The sequence below is a fragment of the Mercenaria mercenaria genome, chromosome 4, assembly GCF_021730395.1.
Source record: "Mercenaria mercenaria strain notata chromosome 4, MADL_Memer_1, whole genome shotgun sequence".
NCBI lineage: Eukaryota > Metazoa > Mollusca > Bivalvia > Venerida > Veneridae > Mercenaria > Mercenaria mercenaria.
In genome coordinates, this window is record NC_069364.1 from 20,242,728 (window position 1) to 20,259,676 (window position 16,949).

Below are 16,949 nucleotides of genomic sequence, written 5' to 3' on the forward strand. Positions count from 1 at the left end.
TTCGATGATTATTTGGTCTGGGACAATCATATAATCTTACATTACTTTCCTCTTCTAACATTAAACAACCACAGTCCCATTCAAATAAATTCCTTTCTAATACATAAGGATCTATAACATTTTGTAATTTATCAATGACATGATTTTTATATTAATCGCTAACTATTTGATTAAGTTTTGATTTAAAAACGTTTCTTCTTTTAAGAACTTTTTTATATTAATTATTGTCTGGATTCCTTATTTCTCCTAAAATACTAGATAATTTTTGCATAATCATTCTAAACAGCCACCAGGATATCTTTGCAAAACCAGGATTTTGGCAAACTTCACTACCATTTCTAAGTGACTTAGCTTGGATGGTAGTTTAGGCGCCAATGAGCAATAAATGATATAGTTTCGCATTATTTTTAATTTTCTTATGTACAAAAAAGTTGATTAAAAAAAATTGTCCAATTGGATTTTTCCAGTTTCCAATCGGATATATGGCGTCCGATTGGAATTTTTGAAAATCCAATCGGATTTTTCCCCATATTTTGGCGTGCTGGATTTTTTTCCGGGCGGAAAACATTTTTTTGTTCGAAGTGTATAAAAACAATTGGTTATTGTATATAGTGTATATAAGAACGTAATTTGTATCAAAGAGCGGTCTCCTGAGAACTTTTCAAAAATCCAATGGGATTTTTTTCCAACATTTTTTAATGGAAAAATATCCGCCCGGACGAATTTCCGATTGTAAAAAAATCCAGTTGGATTTTTTTCCAATCTAAAAAGTTGGAAAAAGGTCCAATTGGAGTTTTTTTTTATTGGAAACGTTTTTTTTATTATTATTACTATTAATGTTGTTTTTTGTTCGTATAACAAAATCGTGGTGTGTGGCGACAAATAATAATTATACGAGGATTATCCCAGCAAATCGCGAACTTTTCTTATTATTTCGAAAGTAAGCGACGCATGAAATAATTATTTTAACATTTTAACTGTTGGTATTTCATACTCGACAGGACTCTCTCTCTCTATATATATACTTGAATACCTCTCATATTATTTGAGTATTCTTTAAATAATTGACTTCAGTCAGTGTTTAACGACGATATAAATTTTAATTGTGTGGGTGCATGTCGGGAAAGTTACATGAATTATGTGTAAAATTAAGTGTGCGCCGACTAGCGCTAACTGTAATAAAAAAAAGTCGCTATTTTCTTGGACAACCCTCGTATTCTTTTATTTCTGTTTATTATCTTATTTTAATATTATCCTGAATGTTAATCTTATAAATTAAATTATCATCGTTCAAATTAATTTAGACGACGATGTCTATCAAACAATATATTCAACGATGTCTATAACAAATCTCCAGGTATCATGCAATCCAGTTAATTGTGTAGTGTGTCATAAGACTCTAATGTTCTCATGTCTATTCAGAAACGGAACTTGGTGTATAACAACATTAACAACAACTATAGGTGTTTGTTTTTACACTTTTATGGACAATTGCGTAAACCTGTCTGTGATTTGACACTTAATTGTTAAACAAGGCCAAAACAATTAACAATTAAAACAGAAACTCATGACGTTACGTGACAGTAACCCTGTTAAATCAATACCTTGTATCTTCAAAGTAGGTGATTTCGAGTATTTATTTTATTTAAACGACTTCAAACAGTCACTATTTGCCGTCTTATTTTTCATTAGTTGTGATTAAACTCTGGAAATTTGTGGCTTTTATGCATTTGTAATAAAATGACATGCGGAATATAACCGCCTGATTTCATTTGGAAAATATGCAGATACTAAGTTAATTATCACGTTTTTTTTTTTTTTTTTTTTTTTTTTTTTTTTTCAAGTAGAAACGGAGTAGCACATTAAGTAAGACCTCTTCCTGTCATTTGGTATAATTATATTTTATTACTGTTGAATGTACAAATTTAGTTCCTATTTCAATACCAAATACTGCCATCTTGAACGAATCTTGAACTAATCCCTCATCTACTGGTCTATTTAAGGAACACATTTTCAACATTTTAACTATATTTCACAGCGGTACGTGTGTTGATTAAAATTTCATGCATACTAGTACATTATATTTCGATAAAAAGTTAGACGAGGATGACTGCTGTTTATAAGCTCCGATATCTGTTGATTTAAAAGACAAATGAAAAATGAGCTCTGGAGCTATAGCCGTCGAATACGCCCATTCTCCTTGGTTCAATTTGTTTTCCTCCCAAGGGGATTTGATGGTCGCATGAACGACAAGAGAAAAAAATCTCACCGGTCTTTAAAACAACGAATGCTCCGTGAGCTTTAAAAAACAAGACTTTTAGCCTTTACTGATTCCTATTCTGTCCTGTTTAGATTAGAAAGCAAATATTTCTTGAATTATATTTCTTCCTTCATTGTTGATAAACACAAAATTTCAAAGGTTTATCCGAATTTATATCGCGAAAATACTAGTATATTATTTGTAGCTTAGTCCAGTGAAAATCACTGTACGCCGGATAGAACAGGACAGTGCCGAGAAATCAGACTACCACCTAATCAGACTTGTCAGCGAAGTGAAATGAACTGGTCCAAGTGTAGCTGCATTCATTTTAGAAAGCTAATATAAATACTAAATAATTAGATACTCAGCAACGCAATCTGCTACCGAACGTATAAGGCTAAAACTACGATAAACTGTGTGGCAACGTTAAATGTCGCAACGGCTCTAAATGTCGCAACCACCGTTAAACGTCGCAAGGTTAACGTTAAATGTTGCAACCACCGCTAAATGTCGCAAAATCGTCGCCGCTAAATGTCGCTGCTTTAACGTTAAATGTCGCAAAAAATTGCCCACCGTTATATGTCGCAACACCAACGCTAAATGTCGCACTTTCTATTTGACACTGTGACTATCGATTCCTTGTGTATATTTACTTTTTTGAGTGAAGAAAAATTAACAGGTTTATGTAGTTTTATTTACAAATAATTATCTTAATGATAAGTGCTGTTACGTATAGCAACAAGCGGGCCTTGTTGGCCCTAGATCACTCACCTGAGTTCCACACCTTGCTTGAACAGTCACGCAAGAAAAATATTTATTATTTTGTAATAGGGCAAGTGTTTTAGAACAGAAATATTCTGAGGTTTCTTCTAACTAAATACGATTTGGTAATGATGTTGTATGTTTGTGGGGGTTTGGTATGGGTGGGGGACGGGGTGAATAACGACACAGAAATCTAAGACACAAACACACAGCACCAAGACAATTACATGTATTTGACTATGACTCCAGGAGAGGACTGTATTCATATTTGATTCATATTAATTTATCATGTATTCCTATATCTCGAGGTGAATATTTGCAACATGCTGAAACATTAATGTCTGATGGGACCTATCACACCTAAGGCGGACGGTCAGTCAGTGTTTAAGTTTAAAAAGGGTCCATTCGCCCTTTCAGGGGCAGTATAGCATTGGACCCCTGGTATGTCGCCAGACACAGTTGAAGATAATTTTGGAAATTTGTGGTGAAGAAAATTTACCTGTACAGTTTCCGTAAAATATCAGCCAAAAAGTCCAAATAAGTGGGTCACTATCACGACTAATGAGAGCATAAACGACAGAGATCCAAAAGGTGGTTGCAGACAATTAAGGTGAATACTATCGCATTGCTATAAAAGCTAGCTTAATAGAAAGGACGTATAAGTGCACCCTTAAACTCTACCTTCCTATCACAGATTTTTCATATCACCCTAAGTCTCCGGAATTCAATAGGTATGAAGTATATATTGTTTTATTTACCTTTACCTACCTTCATGGTCTCCAAAGTGCGTATATTTAACATACATAGCATGATAGTTTGAATTTAAACATAATGTAGTTAGTGGCAATGCATAACGAACGTATACACACAGACTATCTTGTATCAGGAAAATTTAATACAAATTAATTTAAATTACACAACATTTCAGGCGTAAGCTTGGAAGCAAATTAAACAAGCAAATTCGGGGGGGGGGGGGGGGGGGGGGGGGGGGGTGAGGGTACAAAACATCACATGTTGATTATAAATATTGATGGGGAGGGGGTGTGACCATGTGCATGTGGTGACCAGGTGTGGGTACATAACTTCACATGTTTCTAAAAAATGTTCATGGAAAAGAATGAAAGAAGTTTAATGAAATTCTACAATTGGTTGGTTTGTTATGTACAAATCTGTAGATTTTAAACATTTAAAGGGCAATAACTCTAAGGAAAACTGACCAATTAGAAAAAAAGACAGGCATCATGGAAGTATGTTGGTTCATATTTATTTCAAGTTTCATGAAATTCTACCAGCTTGTTACTGAGAAATGGCTGCAGACGTGGATTTTTCCATTAAATCAAGAGCAATAACTCTAAGGGAAATTGACCAATCAAAAAAAAAAACTTGACGGGCATCATTTCAGTATGTTGGTGCATGTTTATTTCAAGTTTTATGAAATTCTACCTGATAGTTACTGAGAAATGGTTGCGGACGGACATTTTTGGGCATTTTTCATTAAATCAAGGGCAATAACTCTACGGTAAATTGACCAATCAAAAAGAAAAAAAACTTGACGGGCATCATCGCAGTATGTTGGTTCATGTTTATTTCAAGTTTCATGAAATTCTACCAGCTAGGTGCTGAGAAATGGCTGCGGACGGACGCACGCACGCACGGGCGTGACGGACGGACAACGCCATTTCAATACCCCCCTCCCGATTTCATCGGCGGGGGAATATTACTTAGAATTCTTCGAAATAGCCAAGCATCGATTGAAGCTAACATATGCCTTCACTACTTTGGTAAATGGCTCTAAATACTAGACTACATTACAGTTCAATTAATAATAAAAAAAACAACTCTGTTTTACAACTTTTTAGCTTTTACGTCATATATAACATTACGTTACCATAGCGTTATACTAACTATAGGGCGTCAAATAAACGTTGACTATCATAAATACAGATCATTAATTCAAAGTCGATTGATTTTAAAGTTCTTCTTCTCTTGGGTTTAACGCCGTTTTCCAACAGTATTTCAGTCATGTAACGGCGAACAGTTAACCTAACCAATGTTCCTGGATTCTGTCCCAGTATACACCTCTTCTCCGCAAGTAACTGCCAACTTCCCCACATGAATCAGAGGTGAAGGACTATTGATTTCCGACACAATGTCGTTAATTAAATAGTCACGGGAACATACGCCCCGCACGTGAATCAAAATGTGCTAACCTCCATTCCATATTTAAGTTTAATAACGGTCCGACAATCCGCCCTTTCAGGCACAGCATAGCTTTCGCTATGTAGAGTATAGACCCCAAATGTGGCAGTTTTCCTTTATATATTAGGCTCCACCTTACAATCTTTAAGGTTAAAAATTAAGACAATATATTACAGTCTGTGTAAAATTGTTAAAATTGTTGTTTTATTTAAAATAATTTACTATTCTGAAATTATTAAATCAATCTTAAGATAAAAATTATACAGATACTGTAAATGTAATTACCTCCCTTTAATTTTACGAACTATATTATAAACAATCTATAGACTAAAAAAACTTTAGGAAATCTATTAAATATCTATCTTCTTTTTAATAAATCTGTTCTCCGCAAGTAACTGCTAACTTCCCCACATGTATATACATATATACCCGTATGATGCATGGCCGTGTAGATACTCGTCCCAGCTTTCAATTGAGATCACGTCCAAGTACATTGGATGCCCGTGGGGGTCAGGGCGGGACATGTAAATTTACCATTTGGTCTTCTAAGTTCCTATTTTGACAATATCTAATAGGTTTTCGACAGGGTTCGAGCCCCTATTCCAAATTGATATACCTATATCATACATTTTCATGTAGGTGGGGGTCTTGGCTATTGATTGAGACCATGTTAAAGTATCTCGGAGAAGCCCTTGAGGTCAGGGCAGGTCATATACGGCTACAAGGTAGGGTTCGAAACGGCTGTTTTGACCATGTCTGGAAGGTTTTCGACCCAGTTGGGTCCATTTTGACCTAAACTTGTACCGCTTTTACACGTGGTCGACAAGGTACGGGTCCTGGCTACAGATTAAGACCATGTTCATAAAGCTGGGTGAGCCATAGGTGTCAGGGCAGTTAATACATGAAGGTACGGTATTGTAATTTATAAATACTGAATTTCAGCTGATAATGACACTATGTAAGATTTTGACCCTTGTTCGAGTCTCTACACCCCAGGTACCTATACCATATAAAAATATGTTTGTAGATGTCTTAGCTTTACATTTAAGCTACTTACAAGTCCATATAGTGCCATCAGAGTTCATGACAGGTATCAGAAATTGACCTAACTTGTTATATGCAGTAGCTGGCCCGACCCGGTGAGCCGTGAGAATTGCTCCAATGGTATCATTGGACTCAGTGAAGGTAGTGCTTGAGTTTTCAGGACTGTCTTGACTGCTCTGAACAGTTCATATATGGAGAGTATTACCGGATTTTGACCTATGACCTTGACCCCCTAGCCGACCGGGTTCGAACCTGACGTGGCCTATTTTCTCAAGGTACTGGCTTGCCAGTTACAACAAGGTATCATGTTTTAAAATCGAACCTAAGATTATGAAAAAATGACTCCTCCGACAAGGCCCATCCCTCTATTTGATATATGAAGACTGCATTCTTTTCACGAAAAATGATATATTTTGAGACGGTCCTCCGACGAAACTGTCGGTGGTAAAAACACACAAACTAAATATCTGTTTAGACAATATTAAGATTTAATTTATAAAAGTTATTTCATTAAAATGTCTTGTGTTTCCAACATTCTACAATTATTTGAGGTTAATGAAAAACACGGACTTTTTCCGTACAGAAAAGTACGGAAATACAGTTTTTATCCTAGATTACATACTGAACGATGAATCAGTGTTGTCTTTTTGTCACAAATTTTCAGAGTTTGTCATTTTCTATCATAATAAGTTTTTATTTGCTGTTATTTACCCAAAGTAAATATTTTATAAGCACTAATTAGTCTTTTTCCTTATTTTACAGCTTTTATTTTAGGCCAAAAATGGCAAAGTTCAGCAAAATGTTCCCGTCGATGAAGAAAACGGTTTTTTATATTCGATTAGACAATATTTCCAACTACTAATTAAAAGAAATGGCTGTGACTAAAAACAGAGCTGGTGCGCCCGTGATATATATTACAGACTCTGGTATATACCGGATTAACTAAATATGAACGAAAAATATCTTAAATGTATGAAAATTATACACTAATGCGTGCGGACATGCAAAAAAAATTGCGCAATTTTGCCGTGCGCTCCTATTGATAATCATTCCAGGCATGCGCAAAATGGCTGCATCAGCTCTGTAATGAGAAACATCGAAAAGAAATTTCAGTTTGATATCTTACTTTTAACGCTTTTATAGTAAAATATAATTGGTGAATTTTTCGAAAAAAATGCGACCAAGATTAGCGCTTTACGGTCCCTATAGCTAGTCTACAGATGGTACAGACGGACAAAAATAGAAATAATTGATATTCACCAAAGCGTGTTACTTTAGAGCCTAAGTTGATGTAAAATATTTTTAGAAAGAAAAACAAGGTGTATTTTCGTGCATTTTTTCCCCTTTTTGACATCTTGGCACCCATATTGAAGCCTGAGGCGACCCTAAGGGTCGGGTTTGAGCCTTGCACTATACCTTTATGAAATAGCTCTTGATTAGTTCTACAAATGTCTGTAGCTTTTATTACGATATCTTAATGTACCTTTGTGTAATATTTCATTGAAAATGACTGATTTTTGAAAAAAAAACATATATTATTATTATTATTATTATACCAGATTTGTTGAGCGCCCTTTTCATATTTATCGCATAGTGCGGCAATTTTCCTTTGATCTTTGCAGCATGTTATACATAGTAACACACATTATTACTACAAAACTGTGCTGATATCTTACAAAACTGTTGCGATATATATCAACACGGAAATCTCTATGGAGTTTCATAAGAAAAAAAGTGTTCCGATATATATCAGCACAGTAAAACTGTTCCGATATATATCGGAACACTTTTTCTCTATTGAGGTCCTATCAAGGGAGTATAATTTTTTCCTTTCAAAGAAAAGATGATTTTAGCTTCAATTTACAATTCACAGAGAAAGAATTGTCACAAACACCTACATTTATAAAGTAAAAGAATAAATAAACTAGAATATTTCAAAAACTTGATAGTTATTGCCAAATTCAGAAATACATGAAATATATGAAATTCTGAGATTTCTCAAATTTTTCTTTTTCTTTGATTTTTTTTACAAACAAAACAACAAGTTTTACAATATGTCTGGCCAATGAAATGCAAAGATTTAAAACATATGCAGAAATTGGTTGGGTACTTTTATCTGGGGAACACATTTTCTAAAACAGAAGTTTTAGTGTTTCAGTCAGCGAGGCGCAGAAAGGGAATCAAAATAGTAAAAATAATAATAAACAAATTTAAATGAAAATAATATATACATTTTAATGATAAACTATGCGATAAAACAGTTATAATATGTAATGCTCGTGTGTTACCAGGATATATCAGAGCTAGGGGTACATCTCGTTATTTTTCTCTTCACATATCTGTCTCGGCCTACCGGCCTCGACGATATGTGCAGAGAAAAATACCCTCGATGTACCCCTAGCTCTGATATATCCTGGTAACACACTCTCACACATACTATAACTATTACGTAATATACGTTCAAAGGCACTTTACAATTAAACATGTGACACATCGCAGATATGTAAGAAAATAACAAAACATGACATATCCAATCACAAAACTGAAACTGAAGAATTTGATTAAACGCCTTTTTTATAAATGATATTTTCAATGGCGTTGTACATAATAATAAAAAATAATAGTTATTACAACAATATCATAAATGAACAATGATAATATTTACAGCCTTATTGTAACAAACAGCCATGACCGCACCCCCCACCCCCGAGGTCGTTTTTCCCCTATTGCCAATACCAGTGCTATCATCTGGTACGCCCAGACGGGCTGCATATAGTGGTTCAACCTCCCGGTAAATGGCGCCATCATGTACTGTTTTAGATAGAAATACCACACATTTCAAGTGAAACTCAAGTCTTGCGAAAAACACACACATAGAACGTCATAACCCTTAAAATATGACATGATGAAATAATATCAACAGCATTTGACCTAAATTACCTCGACATGCGACAATTCCGCGATATTTGCGCGATAAGACTGTCGTGTGTTATTGCTCGTTGTCGTGTGTCGCGTTGAATGTCGTGTGTCATGGTTTAGCAATTTAAGTCGACAGTCACAATTTCACGACATTAGCGCGATATGATGTCGAGTGTCGTTGTACATTGTCGTGTGTCTCGTTGAATGTCGTGTGTCATGTTTTTAGGGTGACACACGACAATCAACGCGACACACGACATGACACACAACATTCAACACGACACAAGACACGATACTCGACAATGAACAACGGCACGCAATTTTTACTGCCACATTTTTTGTCAAAACCTAAAGTGACAATGACACATTCAAATGTTAAAACGCTGTGTGTCGTTGTACATTGTCATCCGTCAAGTTGCAATGTCGTGCGTCGTGTTGTGTGTCGCGTTGATTGTCATGTGTCGCCCTAAATAAATTACCTCGACATGCAATTATTCCGCGACACTTGCGTTGAATGTCGTGTGTCGCGTTCTAAGTGTGACACACGACAACTCAACGCGACACACGACACGACATACGACATTCTACGCAACACACGACATGACACTCGACAATGAACAACGACACTCAATTTTTGCTACAATATTTTTTGCCAAAACCTAGCGCGACAATTAGACATTCAAATGTAAAAATGTCGTGTGTCGTTGCACATTGTCGTCCGTCGCGTCGCAGTGTCGTGCGTCCTGCCCTCAAAGGGCGACACATGACATTCAGTGTGGCACTAACCGGATTCCGTACCCTATAGTTAATATGTGCATTTTTCCATTCAGATTTCAATTAAATGCTGATGATGTAATTCTTGTCTACCTATCGGGGAAAGTATACCTTTGTCCAAGCACATGCCAGGGATAGATATTCCTGTCTTTCCCTAGGAAAAAAAGCCTTGTCTAAAACAGCGTGCACTCCGGTGACGTCAAATAGTAGACCTTTTCGGCGTAAATAGAAATGTACACGACTACGTACATGTATACGTATTTTGACCAATTTCTAGGGGGTTTCTCAAAGCACTGGACACATTTTGAATAGCAGTGATTTTAACGAATAATTCAGCCGGAAAAATATATAGTCAAGACAGGAACGTAGGTAATTAAAAGTCTTGCACGAACCAACAGTGCGATAAGTAAGATCAGATCTTCCTCGGGTGGTCAAACTCAGATGTGCCATGCCTATGAGACTTGGTAATATTAACTAATGGTACGTTATTCGTTGTTGTCTAAAGAAACTTGATGTTGATAATTTATACCATGGTTTATTTGATTTTTATGAGAACAGTAAAAGGAACTGAAAACGACAGTTATTCACGGTGAAGGTCCGACGGACGACGGATATCGCATGCCTCACGGGTCTTCGACAAACGGGAAATTAAAACACTGCTGGTGGTAGTTCTGTTAAGATTCAATAATTGGTAGACGTACGGCTACTAGAAAATAAGAGGAGCCGGCAGATTTCGCTCAGACTCGTTTTCCCTTTATTTGCGTACATAGAAAACCTGGTGCGAAACATGAATCTATATAAATTTTACAATAAATTTGCGAACCTTAATTTTGTGCAATCTGCCAACCATAATTTTAGCTCTTCTCTAAACAGTATCATATACAAATAAACAGGCATCAACATTTATAAATGGATAAAAGGCATATGTGAAACAACAGTAATGCACAACACAAATTTAATACGGTGTAGCCGCTTAGCACAAAAAAAAATGACAGTTAGTTTAAAGGGGCAACTTAATTACTGCACGAGAATCGACGATAATATATGTGGATATCCTTGCTGAAATAAACGCCAAATTATAACAATATTGTCTTTCATACTTAATGTGTAGGATATGGATTAAAAACAGAATACTTGTATTTATTAAGAATGTTTTAATATTCTAGGATATTCTTACTTGTTGCCAGATTATAACATTTTTATTGCAAACTGACCTTGGCTAGGAGGCAGTAGTGCATCTTTTAAAAGTACTGCAATATTCATTGAGAGAAAAGCGAGTAAAATGTCTTATGAGATTTTAGAATATTTCCTGACTGAGACAAGAATACTAATATGATATTAAGATGAATGTTGCAACAGGAGTACATAATCGTTTATTTACTTTTCTGACAGCCTCGCCCCTGATTTTCTAGTGGTCATCGCTTTAATATTGATATGAATAGTTTGATGGCCCCAAGTTTCTTATGAAATATGGTTATGATTCCAAAGTTATGTTAACATTTCACACTAGGCGACAGAACTATAGAGCGGAAATTAGAGTAGGCAAATATATTCTATCATTGTGGAATTATTCTATTTGCTTAGAATATTTCAATATTCATACTGGCGATATGCATGGGTATTTATCTTTTATATATACCCGCTTACAAAGAAACTATTTGCCACTCAAAAGAAAATGAAACTTCGCTTACATTTAGTGTCATAATAGATTTACCCACGGCGCAAAGCGCCGGTGATTAAAATCCCCGAGACGATAACATCCGTATCGTCTTTGTTGTCCACATACACTAAAGAATTGTTTCCATGTTTTTAATATTAAGCAATCCTTATTTGCATAAAAATATTTGATGCTATTGTATTAAGCGTTGAACAATTTTAAGCTGCCGCATGTAGCAGAATTAAAGTTGTCACCCTCTCCGTAACATGGTAAGAGTTTTTAACGCTAGTATTATTTTTAATAAGCATTTTTTTTTATACCAGTTTTACCGACACAAGCATACAGGTTTCTTTTATCTTACTTTTTCCTGTAACTTTTGCTTTTCCTATTATAATTATTATATTTAATAATATTTAAGATGTTTCCAAATAAATTGAATTAGGTCAAATAAATAATCAATATACATCATTGATTTATTACCTCCCTTTATTTAATTTTTGAATTTTTTCTCAAGTTTTCTCGTGGAAACCTTTAGCTTTCTGTAAGTGGAGCGGTTCTTTTTAAATAGAAAGTATGTACACATATTTTGGCGGGTGTACGTCGATTGTAAGCCTTTTGTTTACGTTGACGTCACCTCCGTGATTCCATACAAACAAGGTAGCAGTGCCAAAGCAAGGAAGGCGCCGAGATACTATTATATGATTCACATGTATATTTTTTTATGATTTTAGATTACAACAGTATGTAGTTTGTGTGTAATTGGTCCTCAATACCATACTGAGAATGTTAATTTACATTTTTTTATTTTTTTTTTTTTTGGTTTTGTGGGGTGTATTACAAGCCCTCCAGTACATTTTGGTTCGATCGTGTAACCTAGTCGTCATTTTGGCATACAAGTAATCAATGTAGATAATTGTAGATACCAACTTTTTCATTAGAAAAAGAATCGGGCGAATGTAAATATTGCTACTTTAACCCTAAACGGGTTGAGTTTATTTATACGTAGGCCTACGATTGAAAGGGAGTATTTTAAAACTGATGCGAAAATATCTCTGAGCCAAAACCATATTTCAATTTATGTTTGTAAAATATGAAACATTACATAACATTGATTCAAAAGTTCAAAGATAAGCACTTATCGAAAATTACGTTAAGTACCGAGTAATTTTGTGCTTACACGAAATCTCCATCAGGGGCATTTTGCTGCCACACAACTAGACAGTTGAAGGGATGATTGATTGGATCAGAAGTTGACAGCTCTTAAAAATTCTCTGTATTTGGGTTCGGAGTTGTTGACTTACGCTTTTTCATACGTGAACATCTACGTTAAATAAAAGAAGTACAAAAACACATGTTTATAACTTATTACGGACATACAGTAAATGTATAATTTGACTTGGTTCTAATTTAATATAGAAATAACGCGGACAAATGGTTTAAAATATTTGAACGCTGGCTAAAAATTCTAAATATGGTTTGAAAATCAACCATTAAAAATGTTCATCATCAAAATAGTACGTTCTGCCGTCATTGACAGAACAAGAGTTTACGGGATTTGTCAGGAGTCGATCTCGCATCCACTGACACCAAGCAAAAAAGAATATTATGAACCGTTGTGCGTACCGATTGCGTCACAGAGGGTCATAAGTGTTACATAAATCAACTGTTTACAAGTTGCGTTGCACATCAGTTATACTTATGTAAACAACAACAATGAACTCTCTAAACAAAGGTCTAATTTAACATTATTTTTTTAAAAATTCCACTTGAACAAAATCAACGTTGATAGATCTACAGTTTGTTCTCCAGTAAAACATGTAACTGATCAGCAGAATGTTTACTTTCAGATTCACGTTTGCATTAAACTTGGATCTAAACATTAGATTTTCTTATAAAAAGCAACTTTAAGTCATCACCCTCATGATTAAAACAAACTCCCGTGTATCTGATTGATGAGCTTCTCTGAAAGGAAAGTACGACCAAAATTGCGAAGAAAAGTGGAAATACCATAATTATGTGCCGGGCCTGGTGTCAAGATATTTCTTTTTTGTTTCTGAAAGTGTATATTTTAGTAATCATGTCTTATCAGCAAAATTCTAACTTGACACAAGGTCCGGCTCACAATGAAAGGCGAGCATGTAATGAATAAACCTTATGTAAAAACGGTAAAAATTGTGGACCTCGAGTTTATTGAAGGTCTCAGTCGTACAAATAATAATTTTATAAATTGGTTTTGAATTTTAAAGAGATTTTATCATTCTAATTATTAAGAGTGGGGGTGGCGCATTTCTCAGATCTTATCATATATACGACTCGTCCAAACTGTAAAGGTGTAAAGGTACCAGAACGTCATATTAAAGGCACTGACCTCCAGATTTTGGCTAAAAATTATCTTATATACTGGTGAAACTGAAACACAATCACGGAAGTTAAGTTAACATAAACGACATAAACAACAATGAAAACAACAACAACAATAATAATAATAATATGTTTACGAATCGGGTCGAAATATCCGTCCCGAGGTCACTTGCGAGAGGCTTGTATAAATATATATCAAAATTATTGAAAACTAGGAATATCAAAACCTGCCGTATCTGATAAATCATGCGCAAAGTAATAAAATACAATTACTGTTAATTACGCCTACTGTGACAATTTCAAGACTCTCATTAGATGATGGGAGTCAGTGCCCGCCTTTTTAGTTTTGGTCCAATGACAGGTTAGCAGCAGTTTTGGTCCAATGACCACGGTAGGGGGTTGACTTCGCATTTCCAGACCACGTGATCAAAGAGGTGGAGCGATCGGGCGTTTGGCAACCGGTCAGTTTTATGCAAGCTAACTGTTTACAAAATAAAAGTGAAATATGATTTATGGACGGATCTCGAATATATAAAATATGTGCTTTATTTGTTTCAAAAGTTTTATTACATTTCATTTCATTGATTTAATAATGAATGTTATGATATTATCAAGTAAAAAAGGATAAATTGTGTTTCGATACCATACCTTTTTAATTTACTTTTTTAAAAGATCATTACAAATGTGCCCATTCATTTAGTAAGAAAAGCATGTTGAGAATGTCTCGAGTGTTTTCTGGTGTCTGTGTTATAATTATTGAAAATAAATTCAATTCAGTCTTGTCAATTTTATTGGGATTGAATGTATATCATAATCTCATGGTTGATCATTTGCTTGAGATGTGCGCAAACTGAAATTGAATTTGGAAAGAAACGTGACATTTACAACCCTAATTGTTTTACTGCTTTCAGAATAATGTAATATTTACATTTTAGACAGAACAAGCCGTGTGCATTTTAGTATTATAAAATGGAGCATTACTTTATGAAACAAAAAATCCATATATAGATATTGTTGATTCTTTCTCATTATGTTAAATTCTTGTAACAAAGACTGCATGTTTATGACATTTATCATTTACCTTTTTTGCAATAAAATGTATATAAATGATAACTTTAACTGGTAATACCGTTTTCATTATTAGGATAATTTCAGGTATTGTATGTCAATAAAACCGAATGATCGGGTTTTCACCTTACCTTTAGTTTATTCGTATTATTCGTATTATTTTCATAAATCATTATTTTATATTATTATGTATTTATCATCATTTATTCCTTCTACATTCACTGAAGGAAAATTAATTACTTTCTATTCCATTGCACACACTTTTCATGGTCTAGCGGGACTCCCTGCTGTGCTAATTGCACTTCTGTTAATTACAATTACATAATCGCTGATAAGAAGCAGATAAGTTGGGAGGTGATTTTGCAGATAGGGTCATCATCGGTCTCATATTGTTAGTTTGGGAAATGATTTCATAACGGGTTTGGAATAGCTGGAACATAATAAGCAAAAAATAAGCGTCCTTCTCGCTCTTTTTCCCCTAACTTTCCATTTCCATCCATCAGAGGTTCGTAAACATCCCGAGGAACTATGGTAGACCTCTGGTATGCGATAATGTTAGTTTCATGATCTGTCACACTTAGAAGAATTTTTTATATTCACTTAAATCGTTATTATACTGTTTACTTTGAAGAAATGAATCATGGTAAATGAAAACCTACTGTTAATTTGTTCGTGTTTTCACACCATTCTTCGTTCACATAATAATACTTGGAACAATTGATACGTATTAGACCTTCCTGATAATACCAAGATGAATCAATACTGATATTAACAACTTATTTAAGGTCTTTAATTTAATTTAAATGATAACATGAAGAGATGCACACAGTCTCATGGGCTTTATAGCGTAATGTATTGATTAGAATTTATGAAATACTATACACTTACTAAAAGGTCAAGTTTGTCGTCAAAACTATTGCCCTGTGATTCATTTTAAAAGTTGTCATTATATATTTAAAACCCATGTATAAGCTAAAAGAAGTTTGATGTATTAAGATTAAACTTTGAACATGAAGAATTTCATATTTCAGAACCCTCATCCGTTATTTTTCTTTTATATCAGCCAAACTTTAATACCGGTAGATTAGAACAAATCTTTGGCACCCTGATTAATAATTAATTAAATTGACCATTTAGCAACGAAAACGTGAAGTCATAAAATGATGTAACATAGTGCTTAATAAAAAGATACTGACTGAAAGACGAACAGTGCAGATCATGAACAAACTGCATGGATGTGCAGGCAGATCTTGATCTGCATTGGTGGCAAATGTAGAATCACTTACGTCCAGGAGGCTAAATGTTAAAATATTAGATAACAAATTACTACGAGCAATATCAATTAACGCGTCTAATACATGACACTTTAACAAACTCATAATTATTTTCCCAATTACTATACATAGGCAAATTAAAGATCGAGTGAGATTTATCTCTCTATCTTTCTTCTTTAATTAGCTAGCGAACTAAGTAATGTATTAATTTATGTTTACATATTTACATTATTGAGAAACACCAGGTTATATAAAGTTTATATAATTCTTTAAAGAAAAGCCATACATTTCTGTAACACATTCCAAAACGTTTTTCTCGCTTTTACTAAAACAACTTTTCACTGACATATGCACTTGGTTTTGCGGAAGTTTCAAAGGATTCGAAATCATGCATCTTAACATGAAACGGTTAGACAAGAGTAACTTATTGCCCTCTATACTCTCGGCATGACATGCCCTAGGACTAACTAAAAAAGAATTTTACCGCCTCCAGCTACGTAGAATTTCCGGTGACAGAGTGTCGTTGTTCTACGAAGATCTATCTTATCTTACCACCTACTGCGAAAGAAGACAGTCTTGTCGTCGTGTAAAAAATCAACAGTTACATTTATGTTTGCATTTTAATTGATCC

The 16,949-nt window shown here is 34.5% G+C and overlaps 1 protein-coding gene across 1 annotated transcript in view; it reads right to left on the minus strand.

Moving 5' to 3' along the window:
- The window catches only part of LOC123551132 (ankyrin repeat and protein kinase domain-containing protein 1-like), a 217,463-nt gene that overhangs the window by 181,548 nt on the left and 18,966 nt on the right, over positions 1 to 16,949 (minus strand). The window lies entirely within an intron of this gene.